Source organism: Artibeus jamaicensis, unplaced genomic scaffold (assembly GCF_021234435.1).
Source record: "Artibeus jamaicensis isolate MK-2021 breed Jamaican fruit bat unplaced genomic scaffold, CSHL_Jam_final contig_477, whole genome shotgun sequence".
In the NCBI taxonomy this organism is placed as follows: Eukaryota; Metazoa; Chordata; class Mammalia; order Chiroptera; family Phyllostomidae; genus Artibeus; species Artibeus jamaicensis.
Genome location: NW_026521854.1, coordinates 6,252,265 through 6,272,766, shown reverse-complemented (window position 1 = coordinate 6,272,766; position 20,502 = coordinate 6,252,265). Strand labels below are relative to the sequence as shown.

At 47.6% G+C, this 20,502-nt stretch overlaps 1 protein-coding gene and 1 pseudogene across 4 annotated transcripts in view; one reads left to right on the top strand and one right to left on the bottom strand.

Annotated features, from left to right (window-relative positions):
- Window positions 1-20,502, top strand: part of GATAD2A (GATA zinc finger domain containing 2A) — a 105,310-nt gene that overhangs the window by 14,022 nt on the left and 70,786 nt on the right. Inside the window, exon 1 of one of the 4 annotated variants that reach the window (XM_037152612.2) lies at window positions 1,067-1,155. The exons of 2 other annotated variants lie outside the window; for them this stretch is intronic. The gene's annotated coding sequence lies outside the window, so the exon portion shown is untranslated. Of the gene's footprint in view, window positions 1-1,066; window positions 1,156-20,502 lie in introns of those variants that run through there. One more of the 4 variants, XM_053668090.1, reaches the window with a different exon arrangement.
- LOC119054752 (vacuolar fusion protein MON1 homolog A-like) lies at window positions 958-20,157 on the bottom strand (annotated as a pseudogene).

Here is a 20,502-nt window from a genome sequence, read left to right as displayed (position 1 = left end):
TGTATATGTATTAGGATGTATTGTAAGAAACTAAAAGTCACTATTCAGGAGTCTGTGTCACATCATAAATTATTTGTTTTAACGTGTAAAAAGAACATGAAGAGTTTTTTGGCGATTCTTCAGAACCCGATCTTGATATCGAGAGACTTATTGTAATATTTTATTTTCCCTATTGAAATTGTTGCTTTATGTAGTTTAACATCCCCAAAGTCCATGCTCTCTTAGGTTAGACTGTGTTTCGTGTTTCCTTCTTGTCATTGGAGAGTTAAGGGTGCAGGTTTGCTTTCGAAGTTGCGTGGCTGGGGGGTGGGGGAAGGGTGCGATTACCTTCTCCCAGAGGCACTGGAGTACATTGGAAAGTAACTGGAGAGGGAGCGCAGTCGTCCCTGAGTGTCTAGAATTGGGTGGGTCTGGAGCTTTGTAAACTCTCTTCACTGAACTGGAGAAGTGATGGTTTAGTGGATAGTCGGGAGGGGAGCTTCTGTGTGACGACGGCGACATTCGGATCTCGATTTTCAGAAGCAGCTGAGTTGGTCCAGGTCCCTCAACGCATCTGGAGTGAGGTCAGCAGTGAGCGCGTCGTGAGTCAGCCCTGGGTGCGGCCGACCGGCTGGCTCTGCGACGGGTGAGCTGGCCGCGACCCCTGGGTCCTACGCTGAGAGCCCGCCCGGGGCCACGTGGGAAACCGACGCGCGGAGCTGGGCGTAGGGAGCGCGGTCTAGAGGTCGGTGCTTCCGGGGCGGGGACGATAGGGCCCCGCCTGACCACGCCTTTCAACCTTAGGCCCCGCCTCAGTGCTTAGCCCCGCCCATCTGGGCGCGGGCGGGCGGGCGGGCGGCGTCGCCTTTAAGAGCTCCCCGGTGTTTTGGGGGCCGCGGGCCGGGCGCGCTGACCTGGTGCGCATGTCCCGGGCGGTGACGCCGGCGCCGGGCTCCATGTGTGCGGCCGAGGGGCGCATTATCTGGCCGGCGGCGCGGGCGGGCGGGAGGACCGGCGCAGCGAGCGCCGCGGGCCCGGGCGGCCCCACAGGCGGAACGAGAGCGCGTGGCCCGGTGCCCCGGGTCCCTCGGCCGCCCGGCCCCGCGGGCGACCCCGGTCCCACGTCCCCGTGAACCCGTGCGCTGCCCTAGGGCCCGGCCGGCCCGTGGCGGCCCGGTAAGTTTCGGACCAAACTTGGCGGGGGGGGGGTGCGGGGGCCGGGGCCTCCTGGTAGAGACTAAAGTGGCAGGGGTGATGTGAACTGGACAGGGTCTGGAGGTCGTGAGGGACTTCCCTCCTGAGCGTGAAAAAGTGCGGGTGAGCGAGTTCTACTCCTTGTAATTCCGGGAGCTTCTTTCTCGCGCTGCCCCGGAAAGTTCCGCGCTCAGTCGCTGCTCGGGCACGTGGGGGCCGGGCTGGGGTCTGGGCAAGTTGTGGTGTTGCCCCTACACCTCTTGCGTTTCCTCTGGGGCCGGGGAGAGGCCGGGCCGCGAGGCACCGCTTTCAAGCGGTGGGGACTGGTGGGGTTGGTGGGGGCGGCAGGAAGGAGGCACGTGGGCCCGAGGGTGGGGGTCCTGGCGGGCCGCGGGGGTCTAGGGCAAGCTGAGACGGGCCGTGGCGCTGGACCCCTTGGCCGCGGCGACGGCGGCGGCGGATCCCTTGTCAGAATAAGAGTCCCCGCGCGCCCACGCCTGCAGGGCCGTCCCTCCCCTGGCTCGAGCCCTTCCTGCCTGACCCCCGGGAGCTGCAGGATCCTTCCCCCTCTCCGCTCCAGCCCTTTACAGAGCCCTTCTCTTTAAATTTACCCCCTCCCCCATTTAGGCGGTGGCTGTCTTGAGGTCTTTCTTCCCACTTGGAATAGGTTGGCATCACTTGACTATACAGTAGTAGCTGGCCTTTTAAAGGGATTATTGCCAAGAATGGGAATTGATCACTTCAACGAGGAAGGACTTAATGGGCAGGGCTCCAGCTCGGAAGGTGACTGACAGTGTGTGCGCACACAGGCACCCACGAATGAATGGGGACCCTTCCTTAAGTAACTGAATCGACAACCCTTGGGGGCACGTTTTTTGCTCTCCCCTGGAAATTTTGAGTATCCGATCAAAAGTCTTGAGGTGTGTAGTTCATCCTTATCTTAAGAGCTTTGGATTCTTTAGATCAAAGTCCAGGTGAGTCACTTAAACCTTTAATCATATTTATGTCTTCCTCACCCTTTACTTTTTTAAGTTTTCTCGGAGTTCACAGTGCTTGTTAAGTCTCTAGTTCTGTGTGTCTGTTTCCTACAGTGACACCTTCTGGTTGTGGCAGCACAGAGAACCTGATGGACAGACAGACTTCTGTGCATTCGCCTCATTCTTATTTTTTTTTTCCTGGTAGTGGTTGTAAGTTTTCTTTCAAGTTAGATTATGTGAAATAATGTTTACTGGTACCTGATCAGTATTATTGTGGGTGGTCCTTAAGGTAAAACCAGTAGCTTGTTAGACCTTGTTAGAACAAGCTGTAGAGGAGGCCTAATAAATTATACTAGTACCCAGATTTGAGTACCTACTGTATGCCAAGTTCAGTGCACAGACATCTTCAGTAGCTGTAACAGTCTCATGGAGAGGGGTGAAGTATAGTTTCCACTTCACTGGTGAGGAAACTGAGGCTTATCTGAGTGGCCTAAAGGCAGAACTGGCTTGAACTTGCTGTGTGGGACACCAGAGTCCAGGAATGTTTTCTTTGCAAACCCGGTATATGAGTGAGCATTTCCTGGGAGCTCCTAAACACAAGGTCATTTACTTGTCCAGGCTCCAGTGTACTTCCTCTTGGAGGTGTGAGATGATTTGGTGACACTGTTTTAGCCATGCTTTGTCTTCAGTTACTAGCTGGCCTTTAAGGAGCCAAACTGGAGTCCTCTCTGCATTCATTTACCCAGGAGAGTTGGCCCTTTCTTAAGGGAAGCAGTTTAGAACAAGAATTTTGAGTGATTTGCTAGACTTTCCTATCACTTACTCCTCCACCCTTGATCTTTCATCTCTTATCCCTCCCCTAAGATTCTGATGCTGATTTTTACAGAGGACTGTCTCATCTTGGTTATGTAGAGAATGGATGGCTTCTGTATTACTGATTTGGATGCATTGTTATTTCCACTCTGATGACGTCATTTTTTAAAATGTCAAGTCATCTCTATTAATGCAGTATCATTTAGCAGATTCTACAATCTTATATTTTGATAGTGAGGAAAGAAATAATGCTACTCTTGGTAGAAAATATTCTGGAAGGATTTGTACCAAAATGTCAATAATAAAATCTCTTGATTAGGGTTAATAGGTTTTTTTTTTTTTAAACTTTTTAGTACCTCCGTATTTTATGAGTTTTAAAAATAAGGAACTTTTTTGAGTAACCAAACACATTTTAAAGGCTCCAGTTTTCAGCTCTTCAGTAGCTCCTCCTCCTCTCATTTGCTTTGCATCATTTTGTGAATTTCTGGCATTGCAAGTAGTGATTTCTGGATTGATTTGTTCAGTAAATACTGGAGTGTATACTGTGCTTTAGCACTGTGCTAAGAATCCCTGCTCATTGGAGTTTATGGTGAGATTAATGGGAGAGAAATCATAATTAATCTCATGAACGTGGGGAAATTTACAAGGGCCAAGGAGAAGATGCCATGACTTGGTTAGCAAGACTTGAAGGGTTCTTCCTTCATTTGGGATCAGAGGACAAGTAGGAGCTAAGTGGGTAAAGAGAAAAGGGAGAGCATTTCTGGCAGAGGGACTGACTGAATCAGCTGGTTGGAGCAGAGAGACAGACCAGACATGCGAGGGAGATGAGATGGGCAGCCCTGGGGCAGAGGGGCTCTGGGATTTACCTTACAGCAGTGAGATCCCATGGAAGAGGATAAGGGACTGCGGGACTGAGGTGGTACAGTGAGTCTCACAGACAAGACTTCCTTGGACTTTAGCTAGCAGACAGCTGCAGGAAGCTCCTGAAGAAAATGAGTGGGAAGGTAGTGAGGCCATTATGAAATATTGGCATTTTCTTGAGAGAAAATTAAGAATGATATGCAGAGTCTCAAATGTATTAATTCCCAACAGAGACAAAAATAAAATACCTCTACCACTGAATTCAGTTAAGGACTGTCAGATGTGCTAATCTCTTAAGAGTGGGCAGCTCAAGTATTTTTCTGGAGAAATACCTGCTTGGACTTGGGGTGTTTCTCTGCCATCAATTGAAATAGCAAAGGCTATTTTTCCTAAACAGTTTTCTCCCTGATAATTCAGTTAATTTATGCTTATTGTAGAAAACTAGGAAGATTACAGATGAGGTCTTCCTGAGCAGTATGAGCAGTTGTCCTGGGTAATAGAGCATCCCTGGGATTTCCTTGTAACAGTTGTCGGGCTGGGAAGTGCAGCAGAACTAGAAGAATAAGTTGGCAGTGTTACAGTTTGGGGTTTACAGAATTGTGCAGCCTGCTAAGTTGATTGTTAGAATGGATGCTCTTGAATTATCTGAACTGTTTAGGAGGTGAGTTACACTATCTGGTATTCTTTGATTGCTATTCTTTGAGGTATAATGAAACTTATTTTATGTGCTAACTGTGCAGAGTTCCCGTCTCTGACTTGAATTAGGAAGGCAGCATGTTAAGGTAGAGATGAAAAAACTGGGAACCTGAAGTGATGGCAGTGTGGTGAAAGTAGTGAGGCTAGTGTTCTTAGAAACAAGTACCAGCTGGGGACAGACCCTGCACACATGTGGATTCTGGCAAATGTGATCCAGGACTTTTTAGTCAAGAGGAATGTCAGACCATGGGTTTCTTGCTCTCCTCTCCTTGCTTTCTAGACTGTATTTGTGACCTCTTTTTGTGTGATGAAAATGTAGGTTAAGTCTTTTAGAAGACAAAGAAATTTAATACAGTACCAGCAGATAGCCTTAGGAAGTGACTGAGAATTCTCCAAAGTGTGGTAAAAGAGTCCTTGCAGCTTCTCAGTGACCTGCACTCACTTTTCCCCCATCTTCACAAAGGTACCTTTGTTTCTCATTTGAGTTTGTCATAGACCTTGCTTTCCTGTTCTCCTGATACGTAGTTCTTGGGCTCTTTATATGAAAGGATTAAAGACTTTATATCCATATAGGAAGGCCAGCATCTGAGTTAGGAGGTACTGGCAGAGGGTGGCCAATACTCCAAAGGGGACAGCCAGGCAGGTGTTTGTGAGGGAAGGTTTGAGGCTGTAGGACTTTGAGGCAACTTGGTACAACTGCAGCTGGGGGCTGGGAAGGGGAGGCAGCATGGGATTGGAAAGTCTCCGCTTGTTTGAGATTGAGGGATCCCTCAGCTGGTCTTCTGCAGCTCTGTTGTCAAACACCATACCACTTGTTCTGCCTTGCTGGTCAGATCTCATGGTTTGAACCATCAAACTTAATTTAGCGTAAATGGAGTGATGCCTTTGAGTATGCTTTAGGAAATTACTGTTGCAAATAAGTAAGTAAAAATACTGCTTATAGTGGACAACCGGCTCCTAGTACCAGGGAGGCTGCTTGTGTACCTTGCTGCCTGCTGTTTGCCAGGTGAGGCTGTGGGCCTGTTCCCAGGCAGCAGGTCCCTGCAACAGTGTCCTGGGCCAGCCCTGGCCTTGCCTCAGAGAGGTTGAGTGTGAGGTTCACTTAGCCACTTCCTAGTGATGTGACCTTGCTGAACCTTGCTTTCTGTTTCCCATTTTTAATAAGGGTAGCACTGTCTATCTTGAATGGTTGAGGTGGGCGTTAGGAAGCTAATGAATGCAAGTGGTTTAGCACAGCACCTAATGTGTGTACCTGCTCAATAAATTGGAGTTCAGTGAGCTTTACCATTATGACTAGAACAGATGAGGTAGAGAACAAAAGCATTAATGACTGTTCTGCTTTTCTTATGTGGAGCACCTTTATGCTGGTAGTACAGGCTGTCACTCTCTACTGTGTGCCCCTTGGAGATGCCCCGGTACTCACCATCTAGCTGGAAGAAGGTGAAGCCCACTAAAGAGGGTGATGTTGTCAGAGTCACTTTGCTGTTAGTTATTTTACAGCTGGGATTTCTCTCAGGCCTTTCTGATTTCAGACTTTGCGTGTTTTTCCCACTAGCCTCGGCATCTCCCTAGAGATACAGTAGAATGGCTGGGTTTGTGGGGCTTCACCAGGGGAAAGGAGGGAGCCCCCTTTCCGGGCCCTGGGCTTGCCAAACCCCATTCTGACTTTTGGGGTAGCCCCTTCATTTGTGAGAGGGGAAGATGTTTGCCAGGCATATCTGTCATGGCGTCTTGGCTTTGAGAACTAAGAGGAGTCCATATATCCCTGGCTTTATCCCTGAGTGGATTCTGGTCAGGAATGGCAAGTAGGTTGCCCAGTGGTACATGTAGTGGCAAATGGGAGAGCCTGACCTGAATCCCATCCTGCTTCCAGGCTTCTAGCTCTCTAGCCGGGTTGGAGAAATAACAGATTTGTCATTGCCTACAGTTTACCATTCTTCAGCCTTGGGCCAGTCACCTGGCCCTCTGACTTCGGGTGGGGGCCGTATCTTTCACCTCATCAGATGGTTGTGAGGATAAGTAGTCACAGGTATCCCAGGCCCTGCTCTTCCATTCACCTCTGAGACAAATTTTTCTCCTCCCAGGTAACAGCTACTTGATGATCCCCTGTGGTATCACAGCTCAGGTATGCACAGCGAAACAGATTCGAGGAGCTAGATTTTCTTCATAACAAAATCCTACCATAGCCTAACAATGTGGAGTTACTGGAGCTCATTGTAAGGAGATCTCACTTAAAAAGTTCTGTCAGATTATCCAGAAGTAATGCAAAAACCCGTGGTCATAAATTTGCATATAATCCAGCCTAACATTTCCTTCAGTTCCAGTTGTTCTTTGCAATTAGCCCTTGAGTTAATGGCTGTTAAACTCCACACATTCTTACCTTGTAGGCAGCTGCTCATAGGCAGCTGCTTACCATGACCTCAGAGGTGAGCAGGTTTCAGGTCAGGTAACTTGAGTTTCTAGTTGCTGAATTTTTGTGGCAGTGAGAACAGATTATTTGGTTTTCTTGTGTGTTTCAGGCAGACTAACTCTGCCAGTCAGTTTGGAGAACTTTACTCTCCACAACCTTCATACACGTCCACAGAGGAAACACATTTTCCCTGATTGCTCAGTGGTTTGGGAAAGGTAGGACACTGCAAACTGAAATCTTCTTTTAAGATTTTATTTCCAGACAGAGAAGTGAAGGAGAAAGAGAGGGAGAAAAACATCAGTGTGTGGTTGCCTCTTGCAAACCCCCTACGGGGGACCTGGCCCGCAACCCAGGCATGTTGCCCCGACTGGGAATTGAACCAGTAGCCATTTGCTTTGCAGACCCGCGCTCAATCCACTGAGCCACACCAGCCAGGGCACAAACTGAATTCTTGAGTTGAGAGTATTGGTTGAGTTACCCCAGATTTGTGATATTCTCAGGACTTATGTATCATTGATGGGACAACTGAACTTAACGTTTTGTGGCCTCATTTTTTTTCCTGTGCATTTAAAGAGTTAATGCCCACCCTCTTAATGGCACTGGTTCTTTCAGAGGATTCTATAGTCAGATCCTCCCCTAGGTGGGATTCTCCTATACCCACTGGAATCCTGGGAGTGTTTGAGGGTTTGATTAGTATCTTCCTTAATACTTTTGTTTAATTACTTGTCTTTTTCCAACCCAAGTTACCTCTCTTTCTCTTTATTTATTTATTTATTTTTAGTGAGGCGGGAAGAGAGGGAGAAAGAGAAAAACATACTCACCCGGGCTGTGGATTGAACCCACAACCCAGGCATGTGCTCTGAGGGATGACACCCAACCAACTGAGCCAACACTGGTCAGGTTCCAAGTGACGGTCTTAATGCTGAAGTCTGGGGAGGAGGTGGGGAGCGTCAGGTGTCAGTGGTAGGAGTTGCCTGGTCTGCTTTTGAAGTTTTCTTGGAAAGATATTAATGTATTGAGTCTGGAATGAGGTGTAATTGCAGCCATATTGTTAATTTATATGTGTTGAGCAGGGCATTAGAAATGTAACTATTTTTGGTCCTTGGGCAGGAGACAACTTTATAATTCACCTGGGACTAACCTGCTTCTGTGTGCCCATCATGTAGCACACAGATTTCATTCAAGATGAGTGGAGGAAGCCCTAGATATTTATTATACACTAGAAACTGAGGCTCTAGAAGAGTGACCTTTCCCCTGCTGACTTATAGAAGGGAGGGAACATAGGTAGCTCTCCGTTCCCTCTTAGAGCTCCCCTGGTCAGGTCTGTCATTTTTATTTCTTCATGGTTTGGATAGGTTTTTTTGTTTGTTTTAGGTTCCTCTTTCCTTTAGTAGGTCCATTGGCAGGTTTCCTTTCTGAGCCAAGGTCATTGTGGTGAGAGGATAGGGCAGGACACAAGGGAGGAAGACCTCAAGGCTGCTTTTGGAATTTCAGGGCAGCTTTTTGTTTTGTTCTATTTTTTAAAGGTGTAGCTGTGTTTCCTGTTTTGGAATTGAGTTAGGGGTGGCTTTTAATTTTAAGTGCATAAAACTGCTTTTCCTGTCTACTAGGAAAAGTGGTGGTACTTATTTGAGTAGTACTCATCTTTCAGACATGAGGGTGACCATTTCTAAATTCTTAAAAGCAACACACGTAAATAAGGTGGAACTGGCTTAACGTCAGGTTCTCATGGTCAGTGTGCTAGTCCATGGCAAGAGAGAGGGGCTTTGATACTCTGCAAAGGATACTGATTGATTCCAGAACAGTGCAGCCTGGATGCTAAAAAGCATTCAGGGAGGTTATTTACTGTTATATTACTTATATCTAGGAGAGTTTGTTCTGGCTGATGGAGAGGTCTTTACCATATCACAGGACTGGTTAGAAGGGTTCAACATGTTTTGTTTGGAGGAAAGAAGACTGGGGGCAGGAGATGGCGAGGGTTTCCTGGAGGCCCATCGGTGAGTCAGGATCTCAGTTCAGGATAGAACAGGAAGCTTTTCCTGTTGCTGGAGCACTTGCTTACTGTAACCCTTCGGGAGTGTGGAAGGGGTTCCTCTTACTTTCCAGAGATAATATCAGGTGACCCTGCCACAAAAGGCAGTGGAAGTGGACAGGTCATCACCTGGGGTAGGAGCTTAGCATTGGGTGAGCAGCTCAGAGACACGCACTCACCTGTGAAGTTTGAGATGGTGAGAGCTTGTTTTACTGTTCTCGTGGTTTATTGCAGAAGAGAAAAGATAAGAAATTGCTTAGAAAACAAGGTAACTTTGATTTGTTTAACCAGCTTTCTCAGTCTATGAGCCACTGGTTTTTGTGTTTTTGTTTTTGTTTTAATCCTCACCAGAGGGTATTTTTTTCATTGCTTTTTAGAGGGGAAAGGAGAGAGGGTTTAGGGGAAAGGAGGGAGAAAGAGAGAGAGAGAGAGACATCAGTGCGAGAGAAGCATTGATTGGTTGCCTTTTGTACACGCCCCAACCAGGGACTGAACCAGCAACCTAATAAGCATGTGCCCTGACTGGGAATCAAACCTGTGACCTTCCAGTTCATCTGTAAGAATGCCCAGCCAACAGCCACGCTGGCCAGGGCTTTTTTTTTTTTTTTTAAGTTATTAAAAAAAACTTAACCCATTGACATTTTCAGGGTATAAGCTACTCTGGTCAGTACCCCATGGAGTGAAATGTTGTGTGGGTTTCTCATCACTATGTGGTGAAATGACCAGAGCAGGAGATGTGTTGCTGGTTGTGGGATTCTCTAAGCAGAGTTCCTTAGCTGATGGGAGAAGTGCAAAGATGTCCTTGCAGCCAGGTAGTCAGTCCTAGCCCCTGGGCAGCACCTGAAGCTGGAAGTAGCTTTGTGTTGTGCAAATTCCCTTTTTGTTACATGCCATGACATGAGAATAATGGGCATCTGATTTGTGTCTGTCCCCAGTCCTGTCCATCATCTCGACCCACTCCCCCCTTTCTGAGAAGAGATATAGTTTTCTTGGTCTTGAAATTTATGGTTGTTGTGGAGAAAGGTGCTTGACACTGGATTAGACCGTTCACAAGGAGTGTCCACTGCATTGGAGTGTCAGGAAGGGGTGAAGTTGGCAGATCACCCTTCCAGATGCCAGGGTTTATGGAAAGTTGTAGTGGGAAAGAAGGTTGAAAAAATGCAGGTTGTTCTGGTTGTTATTGATGACCTTAAATCACAAGTGGCAAACACAAGGCCCTTGAGATGAATCCAGCCCTCCACCTTGTTTTATCCAGCCCAGCACCTTATTTCTACTCAGTGGCAGCGCCAAGCTCTTGCATGACTGTTAAAGAGTAGTTACATTTATACAGTCCTAAAATTATGTTCGGCCTTTTGAAGGCAGCCACGTGGCTGATGTGGCCCTAGTGAAAAGGAGTTTGACACCCCTGCCTTAAAAGGAAGGCTGTTTTATTTTTCATCCTAAAGGCATGGAGAGCTCTCAGGCTTCTGGGGGGAAGAACGTCAACTTGAATCGGGCAAGAAAGCCAGACAGAAAAAAATGCTATCGGTAAAAGACAGGCGTGAACTGATACAGTCTTGAATTTGCTTGGTGGGGAATAAAAAGCAGGCACAGGTGCTGGAGACAGTGTGTAGGTAGATTGGGTGGGAACTAAACTGGTTACCAGGGGATGAGGACAGGTCACATCTGTCCATTCAACAACTGGGGTAGCTTTGTTTTGTAGGCTGTGTTGTGCTCCTGGGGTACAGTGGTGCATGAAATGGCCTGTTCCTGTCCCCAGGGATCCACAGCCACATGGAGCGACAGGGTAGGGTGCCCTGAGAGAGAGAGAGAAAAAGGGTGAGCAAGAACACAGCTGAGAGGTGGCAGCTGAGGGAGGATTGGAAGGTGACACAGGTCCCCCAGATTATAGGTCTGATTTTAGGGGTGCTGAATTTAAACAAAGGCAATGTGAGCCAGGTTCTATAAGGGTGGTTTTAGGTTGTGTCTACTAATACTTCCTGGAAGAAGGTGGATGTTGGTGAGACAGCCCAGCCTGTGGTTCTACATGGCCACTCTGCTTCTCTAGGCTGGGAGGGTACAGTGGTTTGAGGCGTGGAGGCCATGTGTGATGGTCAGGATCCTCAGGGCATGTCTGTGATCCTGTCCTGCTGCATAGCTGTGGCCTCAGGGGCCAGGTGCAGAACTTGATTTGTCCTTGCATCTCCTCCTCACCAAACTAACAGTACTTTGTGTTAGGTGCAAGTAAAATAAATGATAGGTGAGGGACTAAAAATATCCAACGGACTATCTTTACTTATATGTAGGAAAAGTTTGTTTTGCTCTGTTCCTGGGAGTGAAGTAGTGATGAATGAATGGAAATTAGAGGGACACAACCCTTAATGTAGTCTGAGAAAGAACTTTGTAGCAATTAGAAGGACCAGAAAGAGACTCGGTGTGATTGCAGTGTCCTGGGAACTGGTTGGTAAACCACATTTTCTAGATTCTAAGGATTTTTCAGTTTGAGATTTTGGACAGTTTTCCAGAAGGACTGAGTGATTAAGATGCTTCTCTGAAATAATCACATGAATTATTCCAACAGCTGTTGCTTCCTGGTGTAGAAATTTTCCTTGTTTCATGCATTGCTCAAGTGTTTTCAAATCTTGGCTTTTTTGGCAGAGTCCAGGGGAGAAGACAGGTGGGTGTACTGCCCAGTGATGATACTGGTTTTGAGATTGGTGAAGGGTTGTGGTTGCAGGAAGGGAAGGAACTTTGGGGATTTGGCACTTGGAAGAAATGACTTGGATCAGAGCACAGCACCTAGCTGGTGATGACCACAACACTGTCAGGGTACTGATTAATTATGGGTTTGAGGTCGGTGGTGCGTAATCAGGTGAGTTAGGTGAAGGTAGCAGCCTGGTGCCCCATATGCAGATCTGGGAGGGCTGGTGTGGGCCCTGGCTACTTGCACCTGGGAATCCCTCTCTGTAGGGCCTGGGCTGTCCTCTGAGCCTTGTGTCTTCTGCTCTCCTTGAACCCTCCTTGCTTTGTTGCTGACCAGTGGAACCAGTTCCCTTCCCACTGGTTGGTGTCTGCCTTGTTCATTGCCTTTCATGGATAAGGCTTATGCTGTTTGAACAGAAGGAAGTCCACTGGATGGTAGCATGTACATGAGGCTCAGCCCTCTAGGAGGTTTCCAATCAATTCAGTAAAGGGTTAAGTTAATGTGCTCTGAGAAGAGGAATCGAGGGGTGTGCTGATCTTTGCTCTAAGGAGTTTCCCAGAGCCCTGAGAAGGACCCAGCCCAAGGATGGTCTCAGAGTCAGCCTGTTCTTGATTTGTAGTGGTTCAGATTTGAACCTGGGCCTGGATCCCCATTTGACTTCTTAACTCTGTGACTCTATCCAATCACCTTTACCACTCAGCCCCATCTTTCTTACTTGTCAAGTGTGGGTATCAATGGCAGTCCCCAAGTGAACTGTGTGATAATGGTAGTACCTCATGTGAGGTAAGGGTGACACTGGCAGTCCCTGTGTGAAGTGTAGGTGACAATGGCAGTACCTGCATTGTGTGAATGACAAGGGCAGTCCCTCGTGTGAAATGTGGGTGACAATGGCAGTCAGTCCCCTGTCTGAAGTCTTAAGTGACAGTGGCAGTCCTGTGTGAAGTGCAGATAACATTGGCAGTCTCCATGTGAAGTGTAAGTGACGAGGGCAGTCCCCGTGGCAAGTGTGGGTAACATCGTCAGTACCTTGTTCCATGGTTATGGGGATTAAATGAAATCATGCATGTAAAGTGCTGGTATGACACATGGTACCCACTAAAGAATTCAATAATTGTTAACCACTGTTATGCTTTTTTTTCTTTGTAACCATTTTTTTCTTTTTTAAAAAATTATGTTTCATTGATTATGCTATTATAGTTGTCCCCATTTTTCCCCTTGGCAGGCCACCACCTGGCAACCCTCCTCAGGCAATCATCACACCATTTTTCCTGTCCATGGGTCATTGATATAAGTTTGTGGGCTACATCATTCCCATGGCTGTTCTGTAACTACCTATTTGTATTTACTTCTTGATCCCTTCACCAATTCACCTATCTCCCCTCACCCCCTGTCCATCTGGCAACCATTGAAACATTCTCCATATCCATGATTGTCTCTGTTCTTGTTTGCTTAGTTTTTTTAAAAAAATATTTCATTTATTTATTTTTAGGTAGAGGGGGAGGGGACGGAGAAGGAGAGGGAGAGAAGCATCAATGTGTGGTTGTCTCTTGCGCACCCCCTACTTGGGATCTGGCCTGCAACCTAGGCATGTGCCCTGACTGGGAATCAAACTGATGACCCTTTGGTTCATAGGCTGGCACTCAGTCCACTGAGCCACACCAGCCAACTCTGCTTAGTTTGTTTTTAGTTTTAATTGTTGATATGTATTTAGTGGCATTTTATTATTCATAGTTTTAATCATCTTTTTCTTAAGTCTCTTTAACATTTTATATAATAATGATTTGGTGGTGATGGGCTCCTTTGGATTTTTTCTTCTCTGGGAAGCTTTTTATCTGCCCTTAGAATCTAAATGATACCTTTGTTGGATAGAGCAATCTTGTCTGCAGGTTCCTGCTTTTCATGACTTTGAATATTTCTTGTGAGTCCCTTCCAGCTGGCAAAGGGTCTTTTGAGAAACCAGGTGAGAGTCTTATGGGAACTTCCCTGTAGGTAACTAATTGCTTTTCTCTTGCTGCTTTTATTTTTTATTTTTAAAAATATTTTATTTATTTATCTTTAGAGGGGAAGGGAAGGAGAGAGGGAGAGAAACATCAATGTATGGTTGCCTTTCGTGCATCCCCTGCTGGGAACTGGCCTGCAGGGAACTGGTCTGCAACCCAGGCATGTGCCCTGACTGGGAATCGAACCTCGATTGTATGGTTCGCAGGCCCGTGCTCAATCCACTGAGCTACACCAGCCAGGGCCTCTCTTGCTGCTTTTAACATTCTCTGTTTATCTTTAAATTTGGCATTTTAATTGTAATGTGTCTTGGAGCGGGCCTCTTTGCATCCATCATAATTGGGACTCTCTGCTTCCTGGACTTGCATGTTTATTTCCTTCACAAGATTATGGAAGTTTTCTTTCATTATTTTTTCAAGCATGTTTTCAATTTCTTGATTTTTTTTTTCCTTCTTATGACACCCCTATGATGATAATGTTGGAATGCTTGAAGTCGCAAAGGCTGCTTACACTATCGTTGGTTTTTTTGGATTCTTTTTTCTTCTTGTTCTCTTTGATTGTTTTTTTCTAACTTATGTTTCAAATTGCTGATTTGATTATCAGCTTCATTCATACTACTGTTTCCCTGTGAATTGTTCTTTATTTCAATTAGTGAGTTCTTCATTTCTGACTGGATCTTTTTTATGCTGTCGAAGGTCTCACTAAGTTACTTGAGCATTCTTATAACCATTGTTTTGAACTTTGCATCTGATAGCTTGCTTATCTCCATTTTGTTCTTTTTCTGGAGTTTTGATCTGTTTTTTTATTTATTTTGGGGGGGGCCATGTTTCTTTGTCTCCTCATTTTGGCAGCCTCCATGTCTTTGTTTCTATGTATTGGAAGAACTGCTATGACTCCGTCTCTTCGTAATGTGGCCTAATGTAGTAGGTATCCTATAGCGTCCAGTGACACAGCCTTCTGTATCACCCAAGCTAAGTACTTGAGGTATATGCCATTTATGTGGGCTGAGTGTACCTTCCTCTTATAGTTGAGCATTGATTGCTGCTGGCAGGTCAGTGGGAGGGATTTACCCAGGCTCGTCAGCTGCAAGGATTGGCTGTGACCACTTACCCTCTGCCCTGTGTGGAGGATCCTCTGTGGAGAGGCAGGGTGGTGATGCCCCAGCATGGTCTGTAGCTGTCCACTGGATGTGCAGGCTCTGGGATTTTCCCAGGTAGTGCAGGCCAAGGTCTGCACCTACCTGTATTCTGCTCAGGGCCACCCTGCCTGATCTGTAAAGCAATCTGAAATTGCTGTTACTTGTGTTGGGCGTGGAGGTTCCCAGGTAAAGCTAAGTGGTGAATCTAGGATGACTGCTGCTAGCACTGTGTCTGTGGCCACTTAATAAGAGGTAAAGGGGGCTGGAGGCTTACTGAGCTCAGCTGTTGCTTGTTTGATAGGGTTTAGAAAGCTGTGCCCTGGCTGGTGTAGCTCAGTGGATCGAGTACCAAGCTGCAAACCCCAAAGGGTTGCCAGTTTGATTCCTAGTCAGGGCACATGCCAACACCTGGGTCCAGGCCAAGTCCCCGGTTGGGGGTGTGGGAGAGGCAACCATATATTGATGTTTCTTTCCCTCTCTTTTTCCCTCCCTTCCTCTCTCTAACAAAACAATAATAAAATCTTTTTTTTTTTTTTTAAAGAGGGGGAAGTTGTGAAGCATGAGCCAAGACCTGCCATTCATGTGGAAAAGTCACTGGGGTGGGCCGGTAAATTGGGTGGGAGGGAGTCTGAGGGGATCTTCAGGGTGTGGCAAACAGTGTTAGCCAGATTGATGGAATCTCAGATATGGCACCTGCCTGTCGGCTCTGTGGCTCTGGGCGGAGGATTCACAAAAGGGACTATGGCTTCTGTCTCCCTTTCTCTCTGGGAAAGAGCTGTCCTACAGCTCCCACCTTGATGCTAGACACTTTATTTCCTGCCTATATGCTACTAGTGCCTTTCTAACTGCTACCCTGGAGCTGGAGCTTAGAGGGAGTGAGTCTGAATAAGTTCATATGTGGGTCCTTTAAGGCTAACTGCTTGGGGCTCCAGTCCATTGACTAAATCCCACTGCTTTCTGCAGCCAGAAGTTGTGGGGACTTAATCTTCTTGGCCCTGGAACCCTGGGATGAGGGGCCTGGTATGGAGTTGGGACTTCTCACTCCTGAGATATCCCTCCCAAAAATTTATCTACCACATGTGGGTGAGGGACTAACCTGTTCTGTGTCTCCGCCCCTCCTACCAGTTTGGATGGATGTGGTTTCATTAATTCTGTAGTTGTCTGACATCCATGCAACTTGATTTCTGTCAGTTCTGAGTGATGGTGGTTCTATGTTTTAGTTACAATTTTGATGTGGTTGTGTGAGGAGGTGAGCTGTGTTTACCTGTGCTGCTATCTTGACCAGAAGTTAGTAACCAGTTTTCTTTTAAGCTTGTTAAATGATGATTCTCTCAAAAGTCCTCAAAGTTGTTCTCAGTGTGCTTTTTCTGTAGCATTTTGAATTTGTGTGTCCAATGGTAGCTTTCTCAGTGAAGAGTCAGGCATTCCCCTTCCTGCCCCACTGAAACCTGATGAAACATGCAGGAGGGACCTGGACTGTGGAGAGAGAAGAGCCCCTGCCCTGGCAGCAGTGTCACAGACTGGCACAGACTGGGTCTCTCGCTGGGTCTTGGCACTGGCTGGTTAGGAAGGATCTGGGTCTGTGTGAGTCTGCTGAGAGCAGAGCAGAGCAGAGGGGTGGGCCTCAGAGGAGGCATGAGGGTCATCAGCAAGGCTGGCCCAGTAAAGGCTTAGGTCAGTGAACTGCCCCTCTTTGTCTCCCTCATGGCCTTGCCCCTGCCTATCTTACAGCCTCCCTGCAGGAAGGGCTGGTGGCCTGGGACTGTGGGTGACTTCCCAGAGGTTATCTTTCTTGCTTGGGATTGAGTTGTCTTGGTAGGGCCGTTCTCAGAGATACTGGAGTGAGGTAGACTTTGTGGGTTGCTTGGGAACCTGACCCCACTTAGGACAGTGTTTCTCTGGGATGTGCAGTCTGTGTACTCAATAACTGACAGCTTAGAAGTGTACCTTTGCCTGGAAGTACAAAGCTTCCAGCACAAAGTTTGTGCTGGTTCTGTGCATGTGTACATAGGAGTTTGTATGTGTGAGTCCTGGTCCTGACTGCCAGAAAGGAGTCTGACCTATGCAGTCACTCCGGTGTGTGAAAGAAAGACATTCCAGTTCATGTTGGATGTGGACTTTGTGTGGCTGAGTCCTGCCTTTTGTGGGGCTCCCAGCTTTGGGGCTGGTCTCAAAGGCAGGTCTCAAAGTCCCACTGAGGGCATAGCCCAAGCCTCCATGGCCCTTGCAGATTTCTTCAGATCTTCTTATTTTAAGGCGGGGAGTTCAAGTGTCCTTGGCATTGTACCTTACAACATATCAGAGTTTTTAGTACTGAAACCTCTTAACAGCAGGGAAAACAGACTTGAGAGAGAAGCAGCAGGCAAGTTTCAAGACTCGACTTCTTGCTATTGCATCTTGGGAGGCAGACCCTTCTTTCTTTTAAACCTCCTGTGGGGCATTTTGGTCTTTGCTGCCTTGCTCCTCTTAGAGTGGGGTTCTCCAGATATCAGACCCCCCAGTGCAGTTTCTTTCCTGTGTGCTCTTTAGATCCTAGCTGTTTGGACACTTCGAGCAAAGCTCCTCCCAGCGGGCAGAGCCTTGTGTTTGCCATCCCCTCTCCCTGCAAGTGGCCTTTCTGTGAGGATTACATGATGGGAAATATCCATGCGGGGTACTGGCAAGCTCTGGCAGCTGAAAGAAGCCAGGGGTACCCCACCTTCACCTCCATCTGGGCCTTGGTTTACTTTGTAGGGCTGGGAGTGGTCAGCATAGTTGAGAGTTCTGTGAACACCCTCCCCAAGGAACACCTCTTTCTTGAACCCTCTGATCTTACTTTTATTGTCTGTCAGGTACATTGTCAGGAAGGTATGAGGTCTGTTGACATTGTTTCTCAGTTCTTAATTGGTGTGTGGTATAAGCCACAATTTAGTGATGGCTTTTGCCATTTGTTACAGTTTCTTCCTTTACACTTTCCAGCATATTAGGTGCTTTTTGTCATTGCTGCAGTGCTTCATCATCAGAATTTGCAGCAGAGATGAAGCATCTGGGGCTGAGAACCAGTTTGTTGACTCAGACCTTGTGGTGAGGCCTTAGGGACCCCTTGGGCCAACTGTGTGGCTTCAGTCAAGGCCATCAGTGCTGTGGTGGGGTTGTTGGACAGCTCCTGCCACAACCCACAAGTTGTCAGATGGTGTTAACTATCTGATCTGGTCCCTAATGGTAAAAGAAACTGAATTTTGCCTCTTAGGGAAGCTTGGCTGGTCAGATGGTTATAGATTCTTATTTGAAGGCCCAGTGTCAGACTGGATTTCTAGAATTCTACCAAGTTTATCCTCCTGTTTAAAACTTGTCTTGAGGGTATCTGGAAGGTTTGTGTATATATGACATTCTGACCCTGCCATCCGTCTGGGTGTTCACTAGCCACTCCAGACTTGTTTTGCTTTGCTTTTTTACTCCCAAAGCACTTTAATGCATGTAGTAACACACAGTCCCTGCCTGCTGGAGGCCAGTACTGCCTGGAATATCCCATGGCTTCCATGGCCCAGTGGACTTATGAGGGCTGTGCCCACACATTAATATATGAGGGGCATCAATATGCAGAGACAGAAATTTTCAAAGATTTTTAATTTATGTTTAGAGAGAGGGAGAGAAACATTAATGTGTAGTTGCCTCTTGTGCATTCCTTTACTGGGGACCTGGCCCGCAACCTAGGCCTGACTAGGAATCAAGCCTGTGAGTGACCCTTTGGTTCACAGGCTGGTGCTCAACCCACGGAGCCACACTAGCCAGGGCAAGAGGTAGTCTTCTTCCTTGTGGACTCAGCACATTAACTTAAGGATGGCATTGGTCTCCAGGGGGCTGTAGCACATGTAGAGCTCAAAGATACTGTCATTCAGGCCAGGAGGTTCTTGTTGGGACCTGTGTAGTGGATGGGGAGGCATTATGGGCATGGCTGTGCGGGTACTGGTAGAGGCCCAGTAGCCACTCCTCCTGCTCCTCATTACTGGTATATGGGGTCTCAATCCCAGGGCTAGTGAAGAGTCCTGAGCTCTTTGATGTAGAAAAGAAATGGCGACGGTCAGGGATGCCCACTTGGACAACACTATAGTAATGTGCGTACGGTGCCTCCTGCAGCACCACATGGGCTCCGTGCTTCCATAGGTGCTCCTGAAAGTAGAGAAATTGATGGCAAAGAAGTCATCATTGTTTTTGGAAACGAGGAATGGGCAGAGATCAATGTCAGGCTCCAGATAAGAGGTGTGCGTGGAAGAAACTGGCTGTGTTGACTTTGGGCAGGCACAGCACCCAGGCCTCCCGTTCATGGAAGGACAAAGAGAAACTTAGGAGGTTGACGAGCAGGTACAGGTCGATGGGGTGCAGGAATTGGTCTTTGTGGTGCACAAGTGCCACTGGCTGGTTGTGTGTGCCAGCAGGGTGGAGAAAACCAGGCTGTGTGCGGACACCTGCTGCAGGCTGGCACAGCGTCATACCCACCTGCCACCAGGGACAGGCACCATGCCACCCCTGTCAGGAAGGTAGGGTCTTGCACCATGAGCTGCAGCAGGTTGTGTGTAATGTGCTCTGAGCCTGAGAATGGTGCCACAGGTCATAATTCTGCTTCTGTTGTAGTTCTACTTCTGCTGAAATATGTGGTTCAGCTGCATGCCTGTAAGAAGGCTCAGGATCTGGTAAATATAGAGCAGATTCTGCTCCAGTTCACGCTGGACTGCTGTGTATGGGCCACCACCACCAGCACCAGTGGGCATACAAATACTACCTTGTAGCCTTTTGCATGGATGGAATGAATGGTGTTTTCGTCAGTCTGCAGGAAGGACATTAGGACCACCATGACACCCAGAGAACTGGAAAGTGCCTCCTCTCACCTATAGCTGGAGTATACAGGTTGCCTGACCTTGCTCAGCACTAAGACATGCTTCTGGTGCAATTGCCAGGCCTCAGCAGTCTCCATATTCCCCTTGCCTGTGCCCTCTCTGGGGGTCTCTGTGGCTGGTGTGCGGCTGCCTTGGGGGCTCTGCTCAGTCCTCAGCTTCCTAGCAGCATCTCCTTCTGGAGGTCTTGGGCCACGACCATCAGCTGGGTGCTTAGCTCACTGAACTTATGGTTGATCTGGCACATGTCTGCAGGCATCAGTGGCGGACCCTAAGCACCCTCCTTGGAACTCTCCCCAGGAGCCACCCCATTTTCCACTTCAGTCAGATCCTTGTAGGAACAGGCCCGGGCAAACATAGCACCCTCTTGCTTGGCGCCTGGCTCTATTCTCTGGGCCAATCCTGGTGTGGGGCTTTCGGCTCTCTCCACACTCTGCCTATCAGAAGGAGCCAATATGTCATCACGGCATTTGCTGCTTCTCTTTCTTTGCACGTCAGCAGCCATCCCTTGGGCTTTCCTATTTCTCTGGGAGACCCAGGACACACAGAGATGGCCGGTCACTGCCCTCTGCAGGACCCCAAAGAGGACCCTAGTGCCTGGTTAGGTCTGGACTGAAGGCATAGGCTTGCAGGGCTACAACATCTTGTGGACACAGACATGGCCACAGCGTGGAGCACAGTCCCCTCCCACCAGCCATTGCTCAGCTGCCAGTCCAGGAAGACCTAGCCTCTTTGGATTTGTATCTAGGGAGATCCTTTAGTATTCTGGAAACTATCAGCTTTAATAGATCTCAGTCACTCATTCCCAGTCTCCTGTTGCCATCCTGGAGGATGGGACCCTTTGAAATCA